This window comes from Oncorhynchus kisutch, linkage group LG9 (assembly GCF_002021735.2).
Source record: "Oncorhynchus kisutch isolate 150728-3 linkage group LG9, Okis_V2, whole genome shotgun sequence".
Classification (NCBI taxonomy): Eukaryota; Metazoa; Chordata; class Actinopteri; order Salmoniformes; family Salmonidae; genus Oncorhynchus; species Oncorhynchus kisutch.
In genome coordinates this window covers 25,427,550-25,454,504 of record NC_034182.2, presented here as the reverse complement: position 1 = coordinate 25,454,504, position 26,955 = coordinate 25,427,550, and the positions used below count along the sequence as shown (strand labels likewise).

At 46.3% G+C, this 26,955-nt stretch overlaps 1 long non-coding RNA gene and 1 other non-coding gene across 2 annotated transcripts in view; both read left to right on the top strand.

Moving 5' to 3' along the window:
• LOC109882799 (uncharacterized) overlaps positions 1 to 26,955 on the top strand; it is a 73,584-nt gene that overhangs the window by 37,821 nt on the left and 8,808 nt on the right. The window lies entirely within an intron of this gene.
• Positions 16,104 to 16,158, top strand: LOC116375378 (U7 small nuclear RNA). The gene has a single exon (XR_004211103.1). It is a non-coding gene; the product is annotated as a U7 small nuclear RNA (small nuclear RNA).

Sequence of the window (26,955 nt, the reverse complement as noted above, 5' to 3'; positions counted from 1 at the left end):
CTCCCTCCCTCCATTCCTCCCTCTATTCCTCCCTCCATCCATTCCTCCCTCCATCCATTCATCCCTCCCTCCATTCCTCCCTCCCTCCATCCTCATTCCCTCCCGATTCCTCCTCCATTCCTCCCTCCTTCCTCCCTCCATTCCTCCTTCCCCTCCTTTCCTCCTCCATTCCTCCTTCCCTCTATTCCTCCCTCCCTCCTTTCCTCCCTCCATTCCTCCTTCCCTCCATTTCCTCGCCCCCATTGCCTCCTTCCCTCCATTCCTCCCTCCATTCCTTCCTCCCTCCATTCCTCCCTCCATTCCTCCCTCCCTCCATTCCTCCATTCCTACATCCATTCCTCCCTCCCTCCATTACTCCATTTCCACCCTCCCTCCATTCCTCCCTCCCTCCATCCATTCCTCCCTCCATTCCTCCCTCCTTTCCTCCCTCCCTCCATTCCTCCCTCCTTTCCTCCCTCCATTCCTCCCTCCATTCCTCCCTCCATCCATTCCTCCCTCCATCCATTCCTCCTCCATCCATTCCTCCATCCATTCCTCCCTCCATTCCTCCCTCCATTCCTCCCTCCCTCCATTCCTCCCTCCTTTCCTCCCTCCCTCCATTCCGCCCTCCTTTCCTCCCTCCCTCCATTCCTCCCCTCCATCCATTCCTCCCTCCTTCCCTCCCTCCCCTCCATTCCTCCCTCCATTCCTCCCTCCATCCATTCCTCCCTCCCTCCCTCCATTCCTCCCTCCATTCCTCCCTCCATCCATTCCTCCCTCCATCCCTCCCTCCATCCATTCCTCCCTCCATCCATTCCTCCCTCCATCCATTCATCCCTCCTTTCCTCCCTCCCTCCCTCCATTCCTCCCTCCATTCCTCCTTCCATCCCTTCCTCCATTCCTCCTTCCCTCCTTTCCTCCCTCCATTCCTCCCTCCCTCCATTCCTCCTTCCCTCCATTCCTCCCTCCATTCCTCCCTCCATTCCTCCCTCCATTCCTCCATCCCTCCCTCCATTCCTCCCTCCCTCCATTCCTCCCTCCATCCCTCCCTCCCTCCATTCCTCCCTCCCTCCATTCCTCCCTCCCTCCATTCCTTCCTCCCTCCATTCCTCCCTCCATTCCTCCCTCCATTCCTCCCTCCATTCCTCCCTCCCTCCATTCCTCCCTCCATTCCTCCCTCCCTCCATTCCTCCCTCTGTACTTGTATTACCTTGCAGTTGTTGAATCCCTCTCCGAACAGGGTGATCTCAGCGATGAGGGTGGAGTCTGGTACCACCATGGAGATAGGCCTGAACATGGACTTCAAGTTGTCAGGCAGCTCTGTACGACCGGCATAGCCTGGAGATGGAGAGAACTCTTATTTAACACATGATCTCGCTCTATCCCCCCCTCTCTCTGTCTCCCCTTTCACTCTTTCTTCCCCGCTCTTTCCCCTTCTCTCGAACACACACTAAATCCGTTTTAGAAATGTGACAGTGATTCTAACTTGAAGTAAGCCTAAATAATATCAAATTAAAAAAGGCTTTTGTGAACTAACGATGCATAAGAGCGTCTTCTAAATGACTAAAATGTAAATCCTCAATCCTGAATGGATATCAATGAGACATTTCTCAATACTATAGTTTCAATTAAACACAGATAAACTATTATCTACAAAAGTATGTGGACATCCCTTCAAATGAGTGGATTCGGCTATTTCAGTCACACCCGTAGCTGACAGATGTATAAAATCTAGCACACAGCCATGCAATCTCCATATACAAACATTGGCAGTAAAATGGCCCTACTGAAGAGCTCAGTGACTTTCAACGTGGCACCGTCATAGGATGCCACCTTTCCAACAAGGCAGTTCGTCAAATTTCTGCCTTGCTAGAGCTGCCCCGGTCAACTGTAAGTGCTGTTATTGTGAAGTGGAATTGTCTAGGAGCAACAACAGCTCAGCTGCAAAGTGGTAGGACACACAAGCTCACAGAACGGGATCGCTGAAGCGTACAGCGCTTTAAAATCGGGAGCTTCATGAAATGGGTTTCCATGGCTGAGCAGCCGCACACAAGCCTAAGATCACCATGTGCAATGCCAAGCGGCGGCTGGAGTGGTGTAAAGTTCACCGCCATTGGACTCTGAGGCAGTGGCAACGTGTTCTCTGGAGTGATGAATCACTCTTCACCATCTGTCAGTCCGATGGACGAATCTGGGTTTGGCGGATGCCAGGAGAACGATACCTGCCCCAATACATAGTGCCAACTGTAAAGATTGTTGGAGGAGGAATAATGGTCTAGGGCTGTTTTTCATGATTTGGGCTAGGACCCTTAATTCCAGTGAAGGGAAATCTTAACGCTACAGCATACAATGACATTCTAGACAATTCTGTGCTTCCAACTTTGTGGCACAGGTTGGGGAAGGCCCTTTCCTGTTTTAGCATGACAATGGCCCCGTGCACAAAGCGAGGTCGGTGTGGAAGAACTTGACTGGCCTGCACAGAGCCCTGACCTCAACTCGATCTGACACCTTCGGGATGAATTGGAATGCCGATTGCGATGTTCCAACATCTAGTTGAAAGCCTTCCCAGAAGAGTAGAGGCTGTTATGGCAGCAAAGGGGGGGACCAACGCCATAATTATTACCATGATTTTGGAATGGGATTTTCAAACGAGCAGGTGTCCCCATTCTTTTGGTCATGTAGTGGTAGCTTTCACCTGGATTCACCTTCCGGCGCCGACAGAGATGGCTCCGCCCACAACCTTAAGGCTCTCCAGAGGGTAGTGAGGTCTGCACAACGCATCACCGGGGGCAAACTACCTGCTCTCCAGGACACCTACACCACCCGATGTCACAGGAAGGCCATAAAGATCATCAAGGACAACAACCACCCGAGCCACTGCCTGTTCACCCCGCTATCGTCCAGAAGGCGAGGTCAGTACAGGTGCATCAAAGCTGGGACCGAGAGACTGAAAAACAGCTTCTATCTCAAGGCCATCAGACTGTTAAACAGCCTCCACTAACATTGAGTGGCTGCTGTCAACACACTGACTCAACTCCAGCCACTTTAATAATGGGAAATTATGTAAAATATATCACTAGCCACTTTAAACAATGCTACCTAATATAATGTTTACATACCCTGCATTATTCATCTCATATGTATACGTATATACTGTACTCTATATCATCTACTGCATCTTTATGTAATACATGTATCACTAGCCACTTTAACTATGCCACTTTGTTTACATACTCATCTCATATGTATATACTGCACTCAATACCATCTACTGTATCTTGCCTATGCCGCTCTGTACCATCACTCATTCATATATCTTTATGTACATATTCTTTATCCCCTTACACTTGTGTCTATAAGGTAGTAGTTTTGGAATTGTTAGCTAGATTACTTGTTGGTTATTACTGCATTGTCGGAACTAGAAGCACAAGCATTTCGCTACACTCGCATTAACATCTGCTAACCATGTGTATGTGACAAATAAAATTTGATTTGATTTTGTCAGTCTATGTCACGGAAAAGGCAGGTGTTCTTAATATTTTGTACACTCAGTGTAATTCTACATGTATATTTGCTGTGCTATCTATTTCTACAAGTATATATTCTGCGCTAGGTGCAGTATTTCTACCCTGCTTGGCTGGTCTGAACAGAACCGTTATCTGTCTCTCTGAGATGTCTTCTCCTCTGGGCTTCCCATGGCTAGGAGGCAGATAGGGGGAGCGAGAGAGGGTGGGAGAGAAAGCGGGAGAAGATGGACAGAGAGAGGGAGATGGAGGGAGAGGAGATTGAGAGGGAGGGAGGGATGATGCTTATGAAGACTGAGATACCGCAGTCTTGCTCTTTAAAGAAGGGGGAGGGAGTGAGTGAGTGAGGGATGGATGGATGGAGGGAAAAGAGATTGAATTGAGATGAAAAGTGGGAATTGAAGAGAGGGCTGACTGACTCCGACTGCATTGTTGCTCTCTCAATATTTTTCTCCTCTCTCACTTAGTCTCTCTGCCTCTGTATTCTCTCTGTCTCTCTGGTATTATCTCTGTTTCTCCTGTATTCTCTCTGTCTCTCTGGATTCTCTGCATTCTGGAGCAGTGGAAACGCGTTCTCTGGAGTGATGAGTCACGCTTCACCATCTGGCAGTCCGAAGGACGGATCTGGGTTTGGCGGATGCCAGGAAAACGCTACCTGCCCCAATGAATAGTGCCAACTGTAAAGTTTGGTGGAGGAGGAATACTGGTCTGGGGCTGTTTTTCATGGTTCAGGCTAGGCCCCTTAGTTCCAATGAAGGGAAATCTCAACGCTACAACATACAATGACATTCTAGACGATTCTGTGCTTCCAACTTTGTGGCAACAGTTTGGGGAAGGACCTTTCCTGTTTCAGTGCCCCTGTGCACAAAGGGAAGTCCATACAGAAATTATTTTTTGCCCATGATTTTAGAATGAGATGTTCGACGAGCAGGTGTCCGCATACTTTTGGTCATCCTGTCTGGCTCTTGGTGACAGTGTGTGAGAGACAGAAAGTGACATGTCTTGATGTCTCATCTGTCACCCTGTCTCTCTCTCTCTGTGTCTGTGTGTGTGGGTGGGTACATAATATCTTCAAGCAGCCAGCAAAGACTGTCCGTTCGTCCGTCCTTCCGTATGTCTGTCTGTCAACCATGTCTACCACTCTCTCCCTGCGTTGTCGATTGGTGGGCGTGTTCGCTTGACTGCCAGCATCGTGTGTGTGTGTGTGTGTGTGCATACGGAGAAGGCTTAACGGTTTCCTCTGTGAGACACACACATCCATCTTCCTGTCCTAGTGTAGAGAGCAGGTGGCTCAAGGAGGAGGGAGTGTACTGGAGGGAGTACAGTAGGGTAGGGTTCAACAAAGAGCTTGTTCTCTCTTTTCCCTCTCGTCTCTCGCTCTCTTTCTCCCTTTCAATTCAGAAGGCTTCCTCTCTTTCCATCTCTCTCTCTCCCTGTCTCTCTCTGTTTCCCTCCCTTCCTCCCTGCCACTGAGAGTGACCTCATGGCCGATGACCTCATCGTTAAGGAGCTCATTTGGAGGGAGAAGGGATATCTGGTGGGGTCAGGCAAGAGGGGGAGGTGTAACCCTGTTGGGGCCCCTCGAGGCCACTCTTTGGGTTAGGAGGAGGGGTGTATCTGTTGCCTCCATCTTAGGTTTCTCTCTTTATACTGACTGATGGTGTGTGTGTGTGTGGGTGTGTGTGTGACAGGGGCTCAGTATATAGGGTTCATTCATATCTCCTGTCTTCCTATAGATACTATATAGGCTGTCTGTCTCTCTACATGCACACCATGCAGGTGTCCAATCACTCACACACATCTCTTTCCTTTCTGTCCTTTTATTCTCCTCCCTCTCCTTGCTCTCCTCCCTCACCTTATTCTCGCTCTCTCTCTCGCTCTCAATTACCCCTCCCTTTATTCTCTTCCTGCTCCCGCTCCTCCTCCTTCCCTCTCTTCTTCTCCATCCTCTCCCTCTCTCCTTCATCTCCCTCCTCTCGTCCCTCCTGTCAGGTTGTGAGAGGGGTAGTGAGTAGGGGGGGGGGGGGGGGGGGCAGTAGTAGACCCTCTGTCTGGAGCCAGCTGTAACCTTACACCCCGACAGAGAGAAAGAGAGAGAGAACGACAGATCAGGAAGATGAGGGGGAGAAAGGGTGGAGACTGGGGGTAACTTGATATTTAGTGATTATACATTCATCATATTTTCACAGACATTGGATATATTAATGCACACACACACACACACACATACTGTACGTCCATACACACAGTCAGTCTCTTTCTCCTAGCAATGATGTAATCCCAAGGCAACATCGCCTTGGCGATTGTCCCCTCGGAAACGGTGTGGTTTGAACTGTAGCTGATTGCATTGTCTAGGCAACTGGGAAACAAATTGCCAGCCCCGTGCCCCAAGGCAGCGATAGACAGACGGGGCGGAGAGAAAAAAGAGAGTGAGGGGGAGAGAGATGAAGAAGGGGAGTGAGAGGAGGAGGAGAGAGACAAAATGAAGGCTTTATAGACGCTTTGATCATTGATATTCAGTGGTACTAAAGCTGTGATCAGCTCCGAAAACAGCTTTCCATTGAAGATTCTGTCATGATTCCTTTGTTGCTATCGCAGATACCAGCTTCTTCTGCTGCCTTAGATGTTCGTTGTGGTTTGGCAATTTGTCACAGGCGAGGAATGAAGCTCTGTGGTTTTGTGCTGTAAATCCTGTTCTACAGTTGAGACCTCCTCTTGGGGTTATAGGCTTCATAGATTATATACAGGAATAGATGACATTGAATGTGTAGAGAGTATGTCCACAAGCACATGTACACACTTGCATGCTTTGCGTTCCTTATAGGCGAGAGTGTAGGCCTGAACAATAGTCTTCCGGCCCCTATTGGAGCCTATTGCCCCTGGGCCTGGTGATCCACTTTCGGCCCGGGGTTTTCCTGGGCACTGCGGCCCCCGGGTGTGTCCTGGTCCTGGGCCAGAGCAGCCAGGGCCCTGCCTGTACCAGACTCTCCCTCCCTGGGGGGGTGGGGGGTGGGGGGGACAAAGCTGGGTCCTATCCAGGATTGGGTCTCTGGAGGACGGGAGGAGAGGAGTAGAGGAACCCCAGGCTGGCAGAGTGGGAGGAAAAAGCTCTCCTTCCCTTCTCTCACTGATGTTCTCACCCTCTCACTTTGTCGTTCCCTTCGCTTAATGTCCCTCCATCATTCTCCCTTTCTCTTCTTTCATGCACATGATCTATTACTCTCTCATTCTCTCTCTTTCTCTCTTCAATTTCAATTTAAGGGGTTTTATTGGCATGGGAAACATATGTTAACATTGCCAAAGCAAGTGAAGTAGATAATATACAAAAGTGAAATAAACAATCAAAATTAACAGTTAACATTACACTCACAAAAGTTCCAAAAGAATTAAGACATTTCAAATGTCATATTATGTCTATATACAGTGTTGTAATGATGTGCAAATAGATTAAAGTATAAAAGGGAAAATAAATAAACATAAATATGAGTTGTATTTACAATAGTGTTTGTTCTTCACTGGTTGACCTTTTCTTGTAACAACAGGTCACAGATCGTGCTGCTGTGATGGCACACTGGTATTTCACCCAGTAGATATGGGAGTTTATCAAAATCGGGTTTGTTTTTTAATTCTTTGTGGATCTGTGTAATCTGAAGGAAATATGTCTCTAATATGGTCATACATTGGACAGGAGGTTATGAAGTGCAGCTCAGTTCCACCTCATTTTGTGGGCAGTGAGCACATAGCCTGTCTTCTCTTGAGAGCCATGTCTGCCTACGACGGCCTTTCTCAATAGCAAGGCTATGCTCACTGAGTCTGTACATAGTCAGAGCTTTCCTTAGTTTTGGGTCAGTCACAGTGGTCAGTGTAGGGCCAAATAGCATTTCTCTCTCTCCCCACAGATCCTTTCCCACACACACTTTTTCTTGAAAGTCAGTCTTCGATTTTCTTCTCTAACTGTTACCAGCACTTTGATATTTGTCCTGTATGACTTCCCTCAAACTTCAGCAACACCCCTTACACACACACACACACACACACACACACACACACACACTCTCTCCCATATTAACCTGCGTGTGGCACTGCCTGACTTATTCTGTCGCCGTGTGTGGTCCCCACATCAAACCCCAGCAGCTCATTACTCTGAGGCTAATAAAGGCTAACATTAGCAGCGTTAGTGCTCTGAGCTCCATCCACACCTCTCCCGCCAGCCACCCAGGCTGACACCCACGGCGAGGAGGAGGCCAGCCCCAGAGGGAGGCCCCTGTGGTGGGCTAGGGCGTCACCCCAGCCCCTGGGTGGGTTCCTGGAGATTGGACGTGTGGTCTCTCTCTCTCTCTCTCTCTCCATGGTGTTGTCATTGCGACTATGCCACGATCCTAATGTCGCACGCGAACACACACACACACACTTCGCGTATACCCTTCACACAGATCATGCAAAAAATATTCACACACACTAGCTAACACTCACACTCACACACACTCACGCACAAGTAATTAGACACACACTTATATGACCTCATACTAGCGTCTGTAATGCAGAACATTAACATAGAGGCAACATGAGTTATGTTTTCACCTTAAAGGGGCAATCGGATTCGAACAACACGGCCAGTTACCCCGCCCCTTTTTTTGGTAAACAGCTGAAGGATGGGGCTGGAGAAATGTAACCACTCTTGAATTCATAGCGAAGATGCAATCATGACTACTTCCAGTCAGCGATAATCCACATGGATGTTTAACTCTTAGTAATACTCACCTTCAGTCACCCAGATATTTATCTCTGCTCTCTCAGGCAGACAGTAGTAGTCAGTCCTGCCCAGTTTACATTCCACTGTGTGTGTGTGTGTGTGTGTGTGTTAGACCCTATGAACTGATGTGACGCCCGGGAGCCAGACTCCCCTCATCCTCCTCACCCATTCTTAGCCCCCAAACCCCACTACACATTTAGACAGTCCTCTCAGTTTACTGACACACTGTAAATACACACACACACAGTTTATATAGACCCTACACATCTCCATAACGGCTTTGTTCAGCTATCAGTGGTCCTATGTGGAGATCTAGGACCAGGTCGTCCTATCTTAATCCAGTCCATAACCATTAAAAGGTATAAAGGAAGTCTGATCTTGGATCAGTTTTGAGAGGAGACAAAAGAGATTCACTAGAGAGAGCAGAAAAACAGGGACTCTCTCAGGGCATGTTGACCATGAACTCAAGCAGACAGATTGGGAGGTGTGTCTGCATCTGTGTGTGTGTGTCTAGAGAGAGAAAGCGTGGTGGGTTAATCTTTCTAATTCTACACAGCGTTTGAAGTCAAAGTTTGGAGCCGACAGAGGAAAAACTTCAAATGCACTTCTACCCCCTCCCTCCTCTCCTCTTCCTCTGTCCCTCCCTCCTCTTCCTCTGTCCCTCCTCTCCTCTTCCTCTGTTGCTCCCTCCCTCGTTCCCTTCCTTTCTCTCTGATCTTGTGAGAGGAGCAAAGGAGTGTCCTGTAGATGACACCCGGTGTGAGATTAGGCATGCTGACGCCCCTCATACACACACACACACACACAGCTTCTCACTCCCCATCCCAATATTAGGTTGAAAAGACAGTAGAAGTTCGATGAATTGGCCATCCAGGTGTGTGTGTGTGTGTGTGTGTGTGTGTGTGTGTGTGTCCAGTCAGTAGTATGACCATCTCAGTTGACACAGAGCGTTTTTTACTACTGCCATCAAGCTTTCTGTCTGAACTCTGTAGAGTGACTCGCTCTCACTATGGGCCAACAATGTACACACACACACACACATTAACACACACTCACAAATGACTATCAGCAATACACAAGATACACGTGCCTACATGAACGAACCCACACACTCACACTCACGCACACTCAACCACCGCTCTCAGGATGTGTGTGTTTGCTTGTGAGCCGTTGCTGTGTGTTTGTCGTTTCTAGGGCCTTTTTTCTCATTGGGTGTGTATGAGAGTGTGTTCACGTGCTGCGGAGGCAGAGGCTGAACAGCTGCATGTGGTTTGTGTTTGTGTATCTGACAGTGGCTGGCCTCTCTCCTCCTCCTCCTCCCCCTCTATCTCTCCTCCTCTCCACTTCCCCTCTCTATCCTACCTCCCCCTCTTCTCTGCCTCTCTCATTCAATCTTTTCCACCCCTCAACTGACTTTCATTTTCTCTCTCTTCCTTTTTCTCCCCCTCTCCTCTCCTCCGTTCGCCCCTCTGTCTCTCCCCTGCTGCCCTGTCTGGACCTCCACATCCGCCAGCTATCAAAGCACTGACCAGATGACACACACACACAATGCCACATTCACCGCACATACTACTTATTTTGTATCTTGGTTTTAAGAGAAGCCAGATGCTAAATAACTAAGGCAGATGCACGTGCCTGTTTTTCCCCCGCCTTGGATGTGTGTGCGTGCGTGCGTGCGTGCGTGTGCACACGTTTTCTATCTTCTCTCTGTTTTTGCTTTAGTTAGTGTCATGGTTACGGAGAGGCAGAGTGTTTTATCTAAACCTCCAGCCTCTCTCTCTCTCTCTCTCGCTGACTCAGCTGATCCTCAGCATTGAACAGGGTCTGTTTTGCAGATCATTCAACGGGGTCTGTGATGCAGATCGTTTAATATGGTCTGTGTTGCAGATCGTTCAACGGGGTCTGTGTTGCAGATCGTTTAATGGGGTCTGTGTTGCAGATCGTTCAACAGGGTCTGTGTTGCAGATTGTTTAATGGGGTCTATGTTGCAGATCGTTTAATGGGGTCTGTGTTGCAGATCGTTCAACGTGGTCTGTGTTGCGGATCGTTCAACATGGTCTGGGTTACAGATCGTTCAACATGGTCTGTGTTGCAGATCGTTCAACGGGGTCTGTGTTGCAGATCGTTCAACGGTGTCTGTGTTTCGGATCATTCAACAGGGTGTGTGTTGCGGATCATTCAACATGGTCTATGTTGCAGATCGTTCAATCGGGTCTGTGTTGCAGATTGTTCAACATGGTCTGGGTTGCAGATCGTTCAACAGTGTCTGTGTTTCAGATCATTCAACAGGGTCTGTGTTGCAGATCGTTCAACAGGGTCTTTGTTTCAGAATGTTCAACAGGGTCTGTATTTCAGATCCGTCAACAGGGTCTGTGTTTCAGAATGTTCAACAGGGTCTGTGTTGCAGATCGTTCAACAGGGTCTGTGTTTCAGAACGTTCAACAGGGTCTGTGTTTCAGATCATTCAACAGGGTCTGTTGCAAATCGTTCAACAGGGTCTGTTGCAAATCGTTCAACAGGGTCTGTGTTTCAGATCGTTCTACAGGGTCTGTGTTGCAGATCGTTCAACAGGGTCTGTGTTGCAGATCATTCAACAGGGTCTGTGTTTTAGATTCTTCAACAGGGTCTGTTTTTCAGGATGTTCAACAAGATCTGTGTTGCAGATCGTTCAACAGGGTCTCTGTTGCAGATCATTCAACATGTTCTGTGTTGCAGACCGTTCAAACGGGTCTTGTTGCAGATCGTTCAACAGGGTCTGAGTTTCAGATCATTCAACAGGGTCTGTGTTGCAGATCGTTCAACGGGGTCTTGTTGCAGATCGTTCAACAGTGTCTGAGTTTCAGATCATTCAACAGGGTCTGTGTTGCAGATCGTTCAACAGGGTCTTGTTGCAGATCGTTCAACAGGGTCTGTGTTTCAGATCATTCAACAGGGTCTGTGTTTCAGATCGTTCAACGGGGTCTGTGTTGCAGGTCGTTCAACAGGGTCTGGGATACAGATCATTCAACAGGGTCTGTGTTGCAGATCGTTCAACAGAGCCTGTTGCAAATCGTTCGGTGGGGTCTGTGTTGCAGATCGTTTAATAGGGTCTGTGTTGCAGATCGTTCAACAGGGTCTGTGTTGCAGATTGTTTTATACGGTCTGTGTTTCAGATCGTTTAATAGGGTCTGTGTTGCAGAACGTTCAACAGGGTCTGTGTTGCAGATCGTTCAACAGGGTCTGTGTTGCAGAACGTTCAACAGGGTCTGTGTTTCAGATCGTTTAATAGGGTCTGTGTTGCAGAATGTTCAACAGGGTCTGTGTTTCAGATCGTTTAATAGGGTCTGTGTTGCAGATCGTTCAACAGGGTCTGTTTTTCAGATCGTTTAATAGGGTCTGTGTTGCAGATCTTTCAACAGGGTCTGTGTTTCAGATCGTTTAATAGGGTCAGGGCCCACTGGAAGCCAACAAGTCTCAAACAGGGAAGGGTGTGTGCGTGCATTCGTATATGTGTATGTGCCCAATGTATAGGATGTGTAACCCATACAAATGTTCAAGTATAAGCTGTTGGCACGCCAAGTCATTAGAGTAAATGTCCTGGCAGCACTGTACATTAAAGCCTTTTTGTGGCAATTTATTTTCTATAGAAATGGATAGAGGTAGGCTTTTGGATGTGCGTGTGTGGGAGTGTGTGCGTGTGTGTGTATGTGTGCTTGTGTGTGTGCGTGTATGGGGGGGGGTGGACCTTGTCTCTCATTGCTAGTTCCCAGCAGGTTAATGAATAAATAAAGGCGTGATGCCTCCCCTGTGAGCCTGTGTCTGCACAGAGCAGACAGAGTGACACCACACACACACATTCCCTCATCGCACTCTGGGTGCAGCTCATAGCCACTCTGTATAATAGGAATGTTTATTAGCAGGTTAGAATAATGTAGATTTCTTCCCCTTACTCTCCCACTTAAAAAAATACTTTAGTTTAGAATAGAACTCTATTGAAACTGTAGTATACAGTAGAATACTATACTACACACTGTAATATCCCTTGATCAAGTCTAGGACTTAGTGTAGGATTTTGTAGTATACTGTAGATACTACATTATTATCCACATTAAAAACACTAGTAAATACTACAGAAATGTCCGCAAAAACACTACATTGTTTTAACTATAGTAAATACTACAGTATTTCATTTGGATATACCCTGCCCATTCCCCTCCCCCACATCCCATTTTGTACCATCCTTAAGTGAGAAACCTACATGCCAAGTATAGACTATATATTGTGTTCCCTACAGGGTATAGAAAAGAGCAGAAGCTCTGAGCTATCTGTTCAGACCCCAGTCCTACCTACCTACCTACAGGTTATGGAAAAGAGCAGAAGCTCTGAGCTATCTGTTCAGACCCCAGTCCTACCTACCTACCTACAGGTTATGGAAAAGAGCAGAAGCTCTGAGCTATCTGTTCAGACCCCAGTCCTACCTACCTACCTACAGGTTATGGAAAAGAGCAGAAGCTCTGAGCTATCTGTTCAGACCCCAGTCCTACCTACCTACCTACAGGTTATGGAAAAGAGCAGAAGCTCTGAGCTATCTGTTCAGACCCCAGTCCTACCTACCTACCTACAGGTTATGGAAAAGAGCAGAAGCTCTGAGCTATCTGTTCAGACCCCAGTCCTACCTACCTACCTACAGGTTATGGAAAAGAGCAGAAGCTCTGAGCTATCTGTTCAGACCCCAGTCCTACCTACCTACCTACCTACAGGTTATGGAAAAGAGCAGAAGCTCTGAGCTATCTGTTCAGACCCCAGTCCTACCTACCTACCTACAGGTTATGGAAAAGAGCAGAAGCTCTGAGCTATCTGTTCAGACCCCAGTCCTACCTACCTACCTACAGGTTATGGAAAAGAGCAGAAGCTCTGAGCTATCTGTTCAGACCCCAGTCCTACCTACCTACCTACAGGTTATGGAAAAGAGCAGAAGCTCTGAGCTATCTGTTCAGACCCCAGTCCTACCTACCTACCTACAGGTTATGGAAAAGAGCAGAAGCTCTGAGCTATCTGTTCAGACCCCAGTCCTACCTACCTACCTACAGGTTATGGAAAAGAGCAGAAGCTCTGAGCTATCTGTTCAGACCCCAGTCCTACCTACCTACCTACCTACAGGTTATGGAAAAGAGCAGAAGCTCTGAGCTATCTGTTCAGACCCCAGTCCTACCTACCTACCTACAGGTTATGGAAAAGAGCAGAAGCTCTGAGCTATCTGTTCAGACCCCAGTCCTACCTACCTACCTACAGGTTATGGAAAAGAGCAGAAGCTCTGAGCTATCTGTTCAGACCCCAGTCCTACCTACCTACCTACAGGTTATGGAAAAGAGCAGAAGCTCTGAGCTATCTGTTCAGACCCCAGTCCTACCTACCTACCTACAGGTTATGGAAAAGAGCAGAAGCTCTGAGCTATCTGTTCAGACCCCAGTCCTACCTACCTACCTACAGGTTATGGAAAAGAGCAGAAGCTCTGAGCTATCTGTTCAGACCCCAGTCCTACCTACCTACCTACAGGTTATGGAAAAGAGCAGAAGCTCTGAGCTATCTGTTCAGACCCCAGTCCTACCTACCTACCTACCTACAGGTTATGGAAAAGAGCAGAAGCTCTGAGCTATCTGTTCAGACCCCAGTCCTACCTACCTACCTACCTACAGGTTATGGAAAAGAGCAGAAGCTCTGAGCTATCTGTTCAGACCCCAGTCCTACCTACCTACCTACAGGTTATGGAAAAGAGCAGAAGCTCTGAGCTATCTGTTCAGACCCCAGTCCTACCTACCTACCTACAGGTTATGGAAAAGAGCAGAAGCTCTGAGCTATCTGTTCAGACCCCAGTCCTACCTACCTACCTACAGGTTATGGAAAAGAGCAGAAGCTCTGAGCTATCTGTTCAGACCCCAGTCCTACCTACCTACCTACAGGTTATGGAAAAGAGCAGAAGCTCTGAGCTATCTGTTCAGACCCCAGTCCTACCTACCTACCTACAGGTTATGGAAAAGAGCAGAAGCTCTGAGCTATCTGTTCAGACCCCAGTCCTACCTACCTACAGGTTATGGAAAAGAGCAGAAGCTCTGAGCTATCTGTTCAGACCCCAGTCCTACCTACCTACCTACAGGTTATGGAAAAGAGCAGAAGCTCTGAGCTATCTGTTCAGACCCCAGTCCTACCTACCTACCTACAGGTTATGGAAAAGAGCAGAAGCTCTGAGCTATCTGTTCAGACCCCAGTCCTACCTACAGGTTATGGAAAAGAGCAGAAGCTCTGAGCTATCTGTTCAGACCCCAGTCCTACCTACCTACCTACAGGTTATGGAAAAGAGCAGAAGCTCTGAGCTATCTGTTCAGACCCCAGTCCTACCTACCTACCTACAGGTTATGGAAAAGAGCAGAAGCTCTGAGCTATCTGTTCAGACCCCAGTCCTACCTACCTACCTACAGGTTATGGAAAAGAGCAGAAGCTCTGAGCTATCTGTTCAGACCCCAGTCCTACCTACCTACCTACAGGTTATGGAAAAGAGCAGAAGCTCTGAGCTATCTGTTCAGACCCCAGTCCTACCTACCTACCTACAGGTTATGGAAAAGAGCAGAAGCTCTGAGCTATCTGTTCAGACCCCAGTCCTACCTACCTACCTACAGGTTATGGAAAAGAGCAGAAGCTCTGAGCTATCTGTTCAGACCCCAGTCCTACCTACCTACCTACAGGTTATGGAAAAGAGCAGAAGCTCTGAGCTATCTGTTCAGACCCCAGTCCTACCTACCTACCTACAGGTTATGGAAAAGAGCAGAAGCTCTGAGCTATCTGTTCAGACCCCAGTCCTACCTACCTACCTACAGGTTATGGAAAAGAGCAGAAGCTCTGAGCTATCTGTTCAGACCCCAGTCCTACCTACCTACCTACAGGTTATGGAAAAGAGCAGAAGCTCTGAGCTATCTGTTCAGACCCCAGTCCTACCTACCTACCTACAGGTTATGGAAAAGAGCAGAAGCTCTGAGCTATCTGTTCAGACCCCAGTCCTACCTACCTACCTACAGGTTATGGAAAAGAGCAGAAGCTCTGAGCTATCTGTTCAGACCCCAGTCCTACCTACCTACCTACAGGTTATGGAAAAGAGCAGAAGCTCTGAGCTATCTGTTCAGACCCCAGTCCTACCTACCTACCTACAGGTTATGGAAAAGAGCAGAAGCTCTGAGCTATCTGTTCAGACCCCAGTCCTACCTACCTACCTACAGGTTATGGAAAAGAGCAGAAGCTCTGAGCTATCTGTTCAGACCCCAGTCCTACCTACCTACCTACAGGTTATGGAAAAGAGCAGAAGCTCTGAGCTATCTGTTCAGACCCCAGTCCTACCTACCTACCTACAGGTTATGGAAAAGAGCAGAAGCTCTGAGCTATCTGTTCAGACCCCAGTCCTACCTACCTACCTACAGGTTATGGAAAAGAGCAGAAGCTCTGAGCTATCTGTTCAGACCCCAGTCCTACCTACCTACCTACAGGTTATGGAAAAGAGCAGAAGCTCTGAGCTATCTGTTCAGACCCCAGTCCTACCTACCTACCTACAGGTTATGGAAAAGAGCAGAAGCTCTGAGCTATCTGTTCAGACCCCAGTCCTACCTACCTACCTACAGGTTATGGAAAAGAGCAGAAGCTCTGAGCTATCTGTTCAGACCCCAGTCCTACCTACCTACCTACAGGTTATGGAAAAGAGCAGAAGCTCTGAGCTATCTGTTCAGACCCCAGTCCTACCTACCTACCTACAGGTTATGGAAAAGAGCAGAAGCTCTGAGCTATCTGTTCAGACCCCAGTCCTACCTACCTACCTACAGGTTATGGAAAGTTTGCTCTTTTAGTATTTTTCCAGTAGGTTTCCTCAATGAGAAAGCCCCCCACTTCTATGTCAAAGATAATAAAACAAAGACGCTATAGTAAATACTACAGTAATGTCCCTAGAACACTATAGTAAATACTAGTGATGCACCGATATGACATTTTTGGTCGATATCGGATATTTTCCTTGCCCCCCTCAAAAACGATACCGATAACCAATATTTGCAATTTTTGCGGCCTTTTAAGCATTCTAGTACAGTTAAATAGTTAACACACACACACATGGACGCAGCTGTCTAAGGCACTGCATCTCAGTGCAAGAGGAGGCACTACAGTCCCTGGTTCGAATCCAGGCTGTATCACATCCGACAAGTGATTGGGAATCCCATAGGGTGGCACACAATTGGCCCAGTGTCGTCCGGGGTATGCCATCTCTGTAAATAAGAATTTGTTCTTAACTGACTTTCCTAGTTAAATAAAGGTTACACACACACACACCACACTGACCAAAAAGTTATTTTGTTTATCATTTACATATGTCCCCATTACCAGTAAAACATCATCAAAACATATTTCTTTCACTTACTTGCTGTGCTGTTTCCTTGTTCATTTGTTTCATTCTCAACCAGGATTTCTATGGAACGCTGTTTGGGTCTTTGCATGTCAAATAACCTTGTTGACCAATCAGGACCTGAATATGACTGCACATCACGTAGTAATTTAACTCGTTCATACATTTTTTACGTAGTTATTACACATTGATGACACTATCACTCGTATTCCATATGTCACAACGATTCATCGATACATATGCTATGATGCTGGTAAAGTTGTCTCGCGCACCTATAATGCTGGACATAAAAGAAGCTAGCTGGCTAATGGATGCAAACAATGTTCTTCCTGAAAAACATAGCAAAACGACGTAATCTGTTTCAGTAGATATAGTTAGCTAGCTAACTATATAGCTAGGTGTCATCATCTAAAATAACCCTCATTTATAAGACCGTTCTTATTTGATAAATGCTGGTTGGACCCATCTATGTGAAGCTAGCCACAATAAGGATTAGCCGCAATAGCAGACTTTGCGGTTAGCCTTCAAAATAAAAGTATGTCATTTACAGTGATGCAAATTAATACAAATAGTAGAATTATGCCATAATTTAAAAGATCATGGTAAATGAGGTTGGAATGTTGTTATATAAAAACAAAAGACAATCATTTGTTAATTTTACAAAAATCTGTTGAAATCACACGATTTGTTTTGAATATAAACTTTCTGGTTATAACCTTTTTCGGCAAGACAGACCTTCCAAAGGTGGGGGAGTGGCAATCTTTACCATGGATCACCTTCAGTGCTCGGTTGTCTCCACGAAGTCTGTCCTCAAACAATTTGATTTGTTAGTTTTAAGTATTAAACTTTCAAATAGCTCTTTGTTGACTGTTTCTGGGTGCTTACCATCCTCCATCCGCACCGGCCTGTACCTTACCTGCCCTAAGCTCTCTCCTGGCCCCTTATACTAAGTCTGAATTTGTCCTGCTAGGTTACCTAAACGGGGACATGCTTAAACCACCTGACCAAGCCCTAAAGCAATGGGATTCCTTACCTCTTTCTCAGATTATTACCAATCCCACAAGGTATGACTCCAAACACCCAGAAAAGGCTACTCTCCTTGATGTTATCATCACAAATAATCCTGATAGGTATCAGTCTGGTGTTTTCTGTAAATACCTTAGTGATCACTGTTTTACAGCCTGTGTTCGTAATGGCTGCTCAGTGAAACGACCTGTCCTGATTTGTCATAGGCGCTTGCTAAAAACCTTTAATGAGCAAGCCTTCCTTCATGAACTGGCCTCTGTAACATGGTATAGAATCCGCTAGATCCCCTCTGTCCAAGACGCTTGGACCTTCTTTTTTGATATTTTCAGTGTTATTGTTAACAAACACGCCCCCATAAAGAAACTGAGAATTAAAAACAGGTTCAGCCCCTGGTTTGACCGTGATCTTGCAGAGTTACTACACCTCAAGAATTGCATTTGGCAAAAGTCTCCTCACACGCATACTCAGGCTGACTGACTCTCGTTCAGGCAAATGAGAAATAAGTGCACTCAGGCTATCCGGAAGGCCAAAGGTAGTTACTTTAAGGAGCAGTTCTCTCTCTGTGGCTCTAACCCCAAGAAGTTCTGGAAAACGGTTAAAGACCTGGAGAATAAACCCTCCTCCTCACAGCTGCCCATGTCCCTTAACATTGATGATGTGGTTGTTACGTACAAGAAGAACAAGGCTGAGCTCTTTAATCACCACTTAATTAAGTCAGGATTCCTATTTGACTCAGCCATGCCTCCTTGCCTGTCCAACATTTCCTCGTCTCCCACCCCGTCTAATGCGACTATCTCCGATGCCTCTCCATCTTTTTCCCTTGCCCCGCTACAAAGTTTCTCCCTGAAGGCAGTCACTGGATCTGAGGTGCTAAAGGAGCTCCTAAAACTTGACCTCAAAAAAACATCTGGGTCAGATGGTTTAGACCCTTTCTTCTTCCAAAACGAAGGTAATGTGGTTTGGTAAGAAGAATGCCCCTCTCCCCACAGGTGTGATTACTGCCTCTGAGGGTTTAGAGCTTGAGGTAGCCACCTCATACAAATACTTGGGAGTATGGCTAGATGGTACACTGTCCTTCTCTCAGCACATATCAAAGCTGTAAGGCTAAAGTTAAATCTAGACTTGGTTTCATCTATCTTTCACCCCAGCTACCAAACTAACCCTGATTTAGATGACCATCCTACCCATGCTAGATTATGGAGACATAATTTATAGATCAGCAGGTAAGGGTGCTCTCGAGCAGCTAGATGTTGTTTACCATTCGGCCATCAGATTTGCCACAAATGCTCCTTATAAGACACATCACTGCACTCTATACTCTTCTGTAAACTGGTTATCTCCGTATACCCGTCGCAAAACCCACTGGTTGATGTTTATTTATAAAACCCTCTTAGGCCTCAATCCCCTATCTGAGATATCCACTGCAGCCCTCATCCTCCACATACAACACCCATTAAAAAAAAATTGTTTAACCTTTATTTAACTAGGCAAGTCGGTTAAGAACTAATTCTTATTTTCAAAGACGGCCTAGGAACAGTGGGTTAACTGCCTGTTCAGGGGCAGAATGACAGATTTGTACATGGACATGGACACTCTTAATGACAGTTGTGGCTGCTTTGCTTGATGTATTGTTGTCTCTACCTTCTTGCCCTTTGTGCTATTGTCTGTGCCCAATAATGTCTGTAGTGTGTTTTTTGCTGCTACCATGTTGTGTTGCTACCATGTTGTTGTCATGTTGTGTTGCTACCATGCTGTGTTGTCATGTGTTGCTGCCTTGCTATGTTGTCATCTTAGGTCTCTCATTAGGTAGTGTTGTGGTGTCTCTCTTGTCCTGAATCTGTGTTTTGTCCTATGTTTTTATTTTCTATTTTTAATCCCAGCCCCCGTCCCAACAGGAGGCCTTTTGATAGGCCGTCATTGTAAATAAGAATTTGTTCTTAACTGACTTGGCTAGTTAAATAAAAAATCTAATACTTATACTTTCGATTTGAATTGGGGGCATACTTATTACTGTCCAGCCTTACCTATGGATTGTGGATTAATGACATGGGGTATCAGTCTACTCAGTGACACCCAGAGAACATTAGCATCGTAGCTCTTGTTGCGGGACTCTGAAACAACTGTGAATTGAGCCACAATTATTGTCAACCTATGTGTATTGAACACTATTCCCGAGGAAAAACAATACTGCATGGATGTTCTGGAGTCTGATAACTCTGAGGAGGACGTTGGGAAAAAATATATTGGGTGTTGTGTAGACTCTTACCCCTTTTCATTGATCCCCAATTCTTAGGTAAAGCTGTACAGTGCAATATGAATGTCAAGACACACAATAGGCTGACTGGGGAGATGATTTCATACGGTCACAGTCCCGCGATAAGAGCTTCAATGCTAATATTTGTGTAAACTCTTCACAGTTGTGTTCTGTGGGTGTTTAACATTATCTAGTCTAAATATGGCACGACTCCACCAATTGTAACCTTCTGCATCACTTTCAAAGAGGTAGTTTTATTTTGAAGGCAAACCACAAATTCCAACATTGTGCCTAATCCTTATTGTGGCTAGCTTCACAACACATAACCCAGTCCGGTTGAGCCTCACTAGCCAGATGAAGCTAGCTAGGGGCATATAACATTATCTTTGGGCAACAGGGTTAAGTAGCTGGCTAGCTATTTATTTTCATGAACTGCTGTTCAATTTCATTAGGAAAACAACAAGTTGCTACCTAGCTAATACTTACAACTATTCCTAAATCATTGCTAAGAATAGGGAAAATGACTGCAGTTTCTACTGGTCATTGTTTTCAGTTTGGTTGTATTGGTGCTATCTAGGTTCTGTACAAAGATAAAGCTAGCTAGCTACTCCAGAAGTTGCAGTTGAACAAATGATGCTTTATTACCAACGCGGTATTGTAAACACATCATTTGTGGCCGGTGTTTGCTTGTTTGCAGTCTTTTTTGTTCAGCTTTGACAGTGCTACTGACAGTAGTGTTGGCGCTTGGTGTCACGCCCTGGTCAAAGTATATGGTGTTTGTCTTTAGTTATTTGGTCAGGCCGGGGTGTGACATGGGTTTATTGTGGTGTGTTTTGTCTTGGGGTTTTGTTAGTTATTGGGTATGTGGCTTAGTGGAGGTATCTATCAAAGTCTATGGCTGTCTGGAGTGGTTCTCAATCAGAGGCAGGTGTTTATCGTTGTCTCTGATTGGGAACCATATTTAGGCAGCCATATTCTTTGAGTGTTTTGTGGGTGATTGTTCCTGTCTTTGTGTTTGCACCAGATAGGGCTGTTTCGGTTTTCACATTTCATTATTTTATAGTTTCTTCATGTATAGTTTTTTCCTTCATTAAAATATCATGAATCATCATCACGCTGCATTTTGGTCCGATCCTTGCTATACCTCTTCGTCAGAGGAGGAGATAGAAGAGAACCGTTACACTTGGCTTGCACGTGCAAATTCAGAACACAACATTCTACGCGTCAAATAGTATTATTGTCAAATAGTGTTACTTGACGTGTATCTTTTTTGACACGCAAAGACCCAAACAGCGTCCCATTGTATGCATGTCGTGAAGCTAATAGCAGTGACGCTATTACTGTGTAACTCCGGTAGGGCAACATCTGAACAATAGCGCACTTGGTAACGTTAGTGTGTACCGGTGCTCGACCAGTCGCGAAAGCCAACATCACCCACGACAGAGAATGGTTGATTGTCAAGGGCAATGAATGCCATTATCTTGGCGTTAATGGATTTTGCCTTTGAGTTGTCTCGCTGATATGTTCTTACTCTTTCAAATGACTGCTGGACTTGTTGACTCCTCGATCCACACAGCAGACATTGTGTGGGCTAGGTTAGGAATGCTGTGTTGCACGTGTAGCTTAACATTTTACATGGCGTCATTACGTCCTGTACCTACATTATATAGGTATGCACGTCCTGTACCTACATTATATAGGTATGCACGTCAGCTTTGACATTGGTTTTTCACATCGCTGTTAAACTAGACATCGGCCAATACCGATGTTGCCATTTTTAGCTAATATCGTCCGATTCCGATATGTTCACCGATATATCGTGCATCCCTAGTAAATACTACAGTAATGTCCCCAGAACACTACAGTAAATACTACAGTAATGTCCCCAAAACACTACAGTAAATACTACAGTAATGTCCCCAAAACACTACAGTAAATATTACAGTAATGTCCCCAAAACACTACAGTAAATACTACAGTAATGTCCCCAAAACACTACATTAAATAGTACAGTAATGTACCCAGAACCCTATAGTAAATCCTACAGTAATATCCCCAGAAAACTATAGGTAATACTACAGTAATGTCCCCAGAAAACTATAGATAATACTACAGTAATGTCCCCAGAACATTACAGTAATGTCCCCAAAACACTATAGTAAATACTACAGTACACTACAGTGCACAAAAACAAAATAGTAAATACTTAAGCAATAATGTCTGAGGAGGTGTGGTACATGACCAATATACCACAGCTAAGGGCTGTTCTTAAGCGCGACGCAACGTGGAATGCCTGGATACAGCCCTTAGCCGTGTTATAGTGGCCATACACCACAAATCCCAGAAGTGCCTTCTTGCTATTATAAACCGGTTACCAACGTAATTAGAACAGTAAAAAAATAAATGTTTTTGTCATACCCGTGGTACAAGGTCTGATATACCACAGCTTTCAGCCAATCAGCATTCAGGGCTCGAACCACCCGGTTTATAATATAGTATATACTACTCTTTTTTTTTACTACAGTATTTATACTGTAGTAAACTGTAACTACTACATTATACTACAACGTGAATACTACAGTAAAGTCAGCAAAAACACTACAGTGAATACTAGAGTATTCCTACCATAGTATACACTATACTATTTTTTAGTTTGGGCTCTGACTCTCTGTCCTGTGTAATGTGAGTGTGTGCATGCATGTGCACTGTTCATTATGCATCTGTGGGGGTGGTGGTTTGTGTTTTGGTATACGCACAAGTGTGTGTGTTTGTGTGCTCTCTCTTGTACCGTGTGTAGAATCGCTTTCATTGCGAAGAGCCAGAGCTTTCAGTTAGATCTCATCTCTCCCTACACAGAGCAACAGACCCCTTCCACCACACAGGAGGGCTTTGACTGACAGCATTGGACTAACCTTGACACACACACACACAGTTAAGCACTGACGACACTAACAGAGATAACTAGATGCAGAGATATCCAGATGCGAACCCTACACAATGTATCGAGCTATCACACACACACACACACATGTCAGCATCCCAGAGCCTTCCTTGGTCGTAGCAGCAGGTCAGGTGCCAGAGGTGAGAGGTCAGGGGGAGTGGTCATCAGATGTAAGCCCCGGGTCGCAGAGGTGGCTCTGCCAGAGGGTTAAAGGCCAGGACAGGCGGTCATGCCTCTGCACGTGTCCTAAGAAAGGTGTCCTAGCAGCCAGGCCTAGTGGGGGAGGGGACGCTGAGTAAATATGTAAATAGCTGCATCCACGTCGTACAGAGACACACACAGGAGATGTCTACAAAAAAAAGTCCAATCCAGACAGTACTTTTTAAGGGAGTTTGGATCTTTTAGTGTATATGACAAAATACTTTGTATGTGCTATAGCAGTGTCGTGGCGAGTGGAGTGAATTTAGCTACGGTAGACTTAAATAAGCTTGACAAAATCCTGAACAAATCCAGTGACACCATTGGCTGCAGCCTGGAATCACTGCAGGACATGTTCATAAAAAGGCTGCAAGTAAATACCCCACATGATCATGGACAATGACACACACCCACTCCACAGCACTCTGATGACACACACTCACTCCACAGCACTCTGATGACACACACCCACTCCACAGCACTCTGATGACACACACTCACTCCACAGCACTCTGATGACACACACCCACTCCACAGCACTCTGATGACACACACCCACTCCACAGCACTCTGATGACACACACCCACTCCACAGCACTCTGATGACACACACCCACTCCACAGCACTCTGATGACACACTCACTCCACAGCACTCTGATGACAAACACACACCCCACAGCACTCTGATGACACACACCCACTCCACAGCACTCTGATGACACACACCCACTCCACAGCACTCTGAGGACATACACCCACTCCACAGCACTCTGATGACACACACTCACTCCACAGCACTCTGATGACACACACCCACTCCACAGCACTCTGAGGACATACACCCACTCCACAGCACTCTGATGACACACACCCACTCCACAGCACTCAAATGACACACACCCACTCCACAGCACTCTGATGACACACACTCACTCCACAGCACTCTGATGACAAACACACACCCCACAGCACTCTGATGACACACACCCACTCCACAGCACTCTGATGACACACACCCACTCCACAGCACTCTGAGGACAAACACACACCCCACAGCACTGATGACACACACCCACTCCACAGCACTCTGAGGACATACACCCACTCCACAGCACTCTGATGACACACACTCACTCCACAGCACTCTGATGACACACACCCACTCCACAGCACTCTGATGACACACACCCACTCCACAGCACTCTGAGGACACACATCCACTCCACAGCACTCTGATGACAAACACACACCCCACAGCACTCTGATGACACACACCCACTCCACAGCACTCTGATGACCCACACTTACTCCACAGCACTCTGACACACACCCACTCCACAGCACTCTGAGGACACACACCCACTCCACAGCACTCTGAGGACACACACCCACTCCACAGCACTCTGATGACAAACACACACCCCACAGCACTCTGATGACACACACCCACTCCACAGCACTCTGATGACCCACACTTACTCCACAGCACTCTGACACACACCCACTCCACAGCACTCTGAGGACACACACCCACTCCACAGCACTCTGATGACACACACTCACTCCACAGCACTCTGATGACAAACACACACCCCACAGCACTCTGATGACACACACCCAATCCACAGCACTCTGATGACACACACCCACTCCACAGCACTCTGATGACCCACACTTACTCCACAGCACTCTGATGACCCACACCCACTCCACAGCACTCTGATGACCCACACCCACTCCACAGCACTTCGATGACCCACACCCACTCCACAGCACTCTGATGACACACACCCACTCCACAGCACTCTGATGACACACACCCACTCCACAGCACTCTGATGACACACACCCACTCCACAGCACTCTTATGACACACACCCACTCCACAGCACTCTGATGACACACACCCACTCCACAGCACTCTGATGACACACACCCACGCACAGCACTCTATAATTCAACACAGGAGCAGCTTCAGTAGCAGGTCCATCCTGCCCAGATGTTCCACAGAGAGGTTTAGACGGTCATTTCTACTGACAGCCAGGAGGCTTTTTATTGCATGTAATTGATTAACTGTTTATGAGGTCTTTCTATAGGAAAATGTTGTTGCCTGTTTTCCCCCAGTGTGGGATAGAAAACAACACTTGAATCACACTTCGTTTAGCCTTTATGTGTCTTAATGTGTTGGCCAATGCTGCATGTCCTGTCATTGTATGTCATTGATGATGCATGCGGTGATAATAAAAATTCCCATGTTGTGATTAGTAAAGTAATACTCTAATCTAATCTACACACAGGAGTAGTCGCCACACACACACAAACAGGAATAGCGACATACAGTGGATTCGGAAGGTATTCAGACCCCTTGACTTTTTCCACATGTTGTTTTGTTACAGCCTTATTCTAAAATTGATGAAATTGTTTTTTTCCCTCATCAATCTACACATAATTCCCCATCATGAAAAAGCGAAAGCAGGTTTTTAGAAATGTTTGCAAATGTATTTATTTTTAAAAACGGAAATATCACATTTACATAAGTATTCACACCCTTTAATCAGCACTTTGTTGAAGCACGTTTGGCAGTGATTACAGCCTTGAGTCTTCTTGGGTATTACTCTACAAGCTTGGCACACCTGTATTTGGGGAGTTTCTCCCATTCTTCTCTGCAGATCCTCTCAAGTTCTGTCAGGATGGATGGGGAGCGTCGCTGCACAGCTATTTTCAGGTCTGTCCAGAGATGTTCGATCGGGTTCAAGTCCGGGCTCTGGATGGGCCACCCAAGAACATTCAGAGACTTGTCCCGAAGCCACTCCTGCGTTGTCTTAGCTGTGTGCTTAGGGTTGTTGTCCTGTTGGAAGGTGAACCTTCGCCCCAAACTGAGGTCCTGAGAGCTCTGGAGCAGGTTTTCATCAAGGATCTCTCTTTGCTCTATTCATCATTCCCTCAATACTGACTTGTCTCCCAGTCCCTGCCGCTGAAAAACATCCCCACAGCATGATGCTGCCACCACCATGCTTCACCGTAGGGATCGTGCCAGGTTTCCTCCAGACGTGACGCTTGGCATTCAGGCCACAGAGTTCAATCCAGAGAATCTTGTTTCTCATGGTCTGAGAGTCCTTTAGGTGCTGTCATGTGACTTTTACTGAGGAGTGGCTTCCATCCAGGCCACTCTACCAAATAGGCCTGATTGGTGGAGTGCTGCAGAGATGGTTCTCCTTCTAGAGAGGCAGGTAGCCTATTGGTTAGAGCCAAAAGGTTACTGGATCGAATCCCCGAACTGACAAGGTAAAAATCTGTTGTTCTGCCCCTGAGCAAGGCAATTGACCCTCTGTTCCCCGGTAGGCCATCATTGTAAATAAGGATTAGTAGTTAAATAAAGGATTTAAAAAATATATATTCTCCCTTCTCCACAGAGGAACTCTGGAGCTCTGTCAGAGTGACCATTGTGTTCTTGTTCACCTCCCTGATCAAGACACTTCTCCCCCGATTGCTCAGTTTGGTCGGGCTGCCAGCTCTAGGAAGAGTCTTAAGAGTGATGGAGGACTCTGTGTTCTTGGGGACCTTCAACGCTGCGGAAAATTTTTGGTACCCTTCCCCAGATCTGTGCCTCGACACAGTCCCGTCTCAGAGCTCTACGGACAATCCTTTCTACCTCATGGCTTGGTTTTTGCTCTGACATGCACTGTCAACTGTGGGACATTCTTGTAGTAATAAACTCAGCAAAAAAAAGAAACGTCCTCTCACTGTCAACTGCGTTTATTTTCAGCAAACTTAACATGTGTAAATATTTGTATGAACATAACAAGATTCAACAACTGACACATAAACTGAACAAGTTCCAGAGACATGTGACTAACACAAATTGA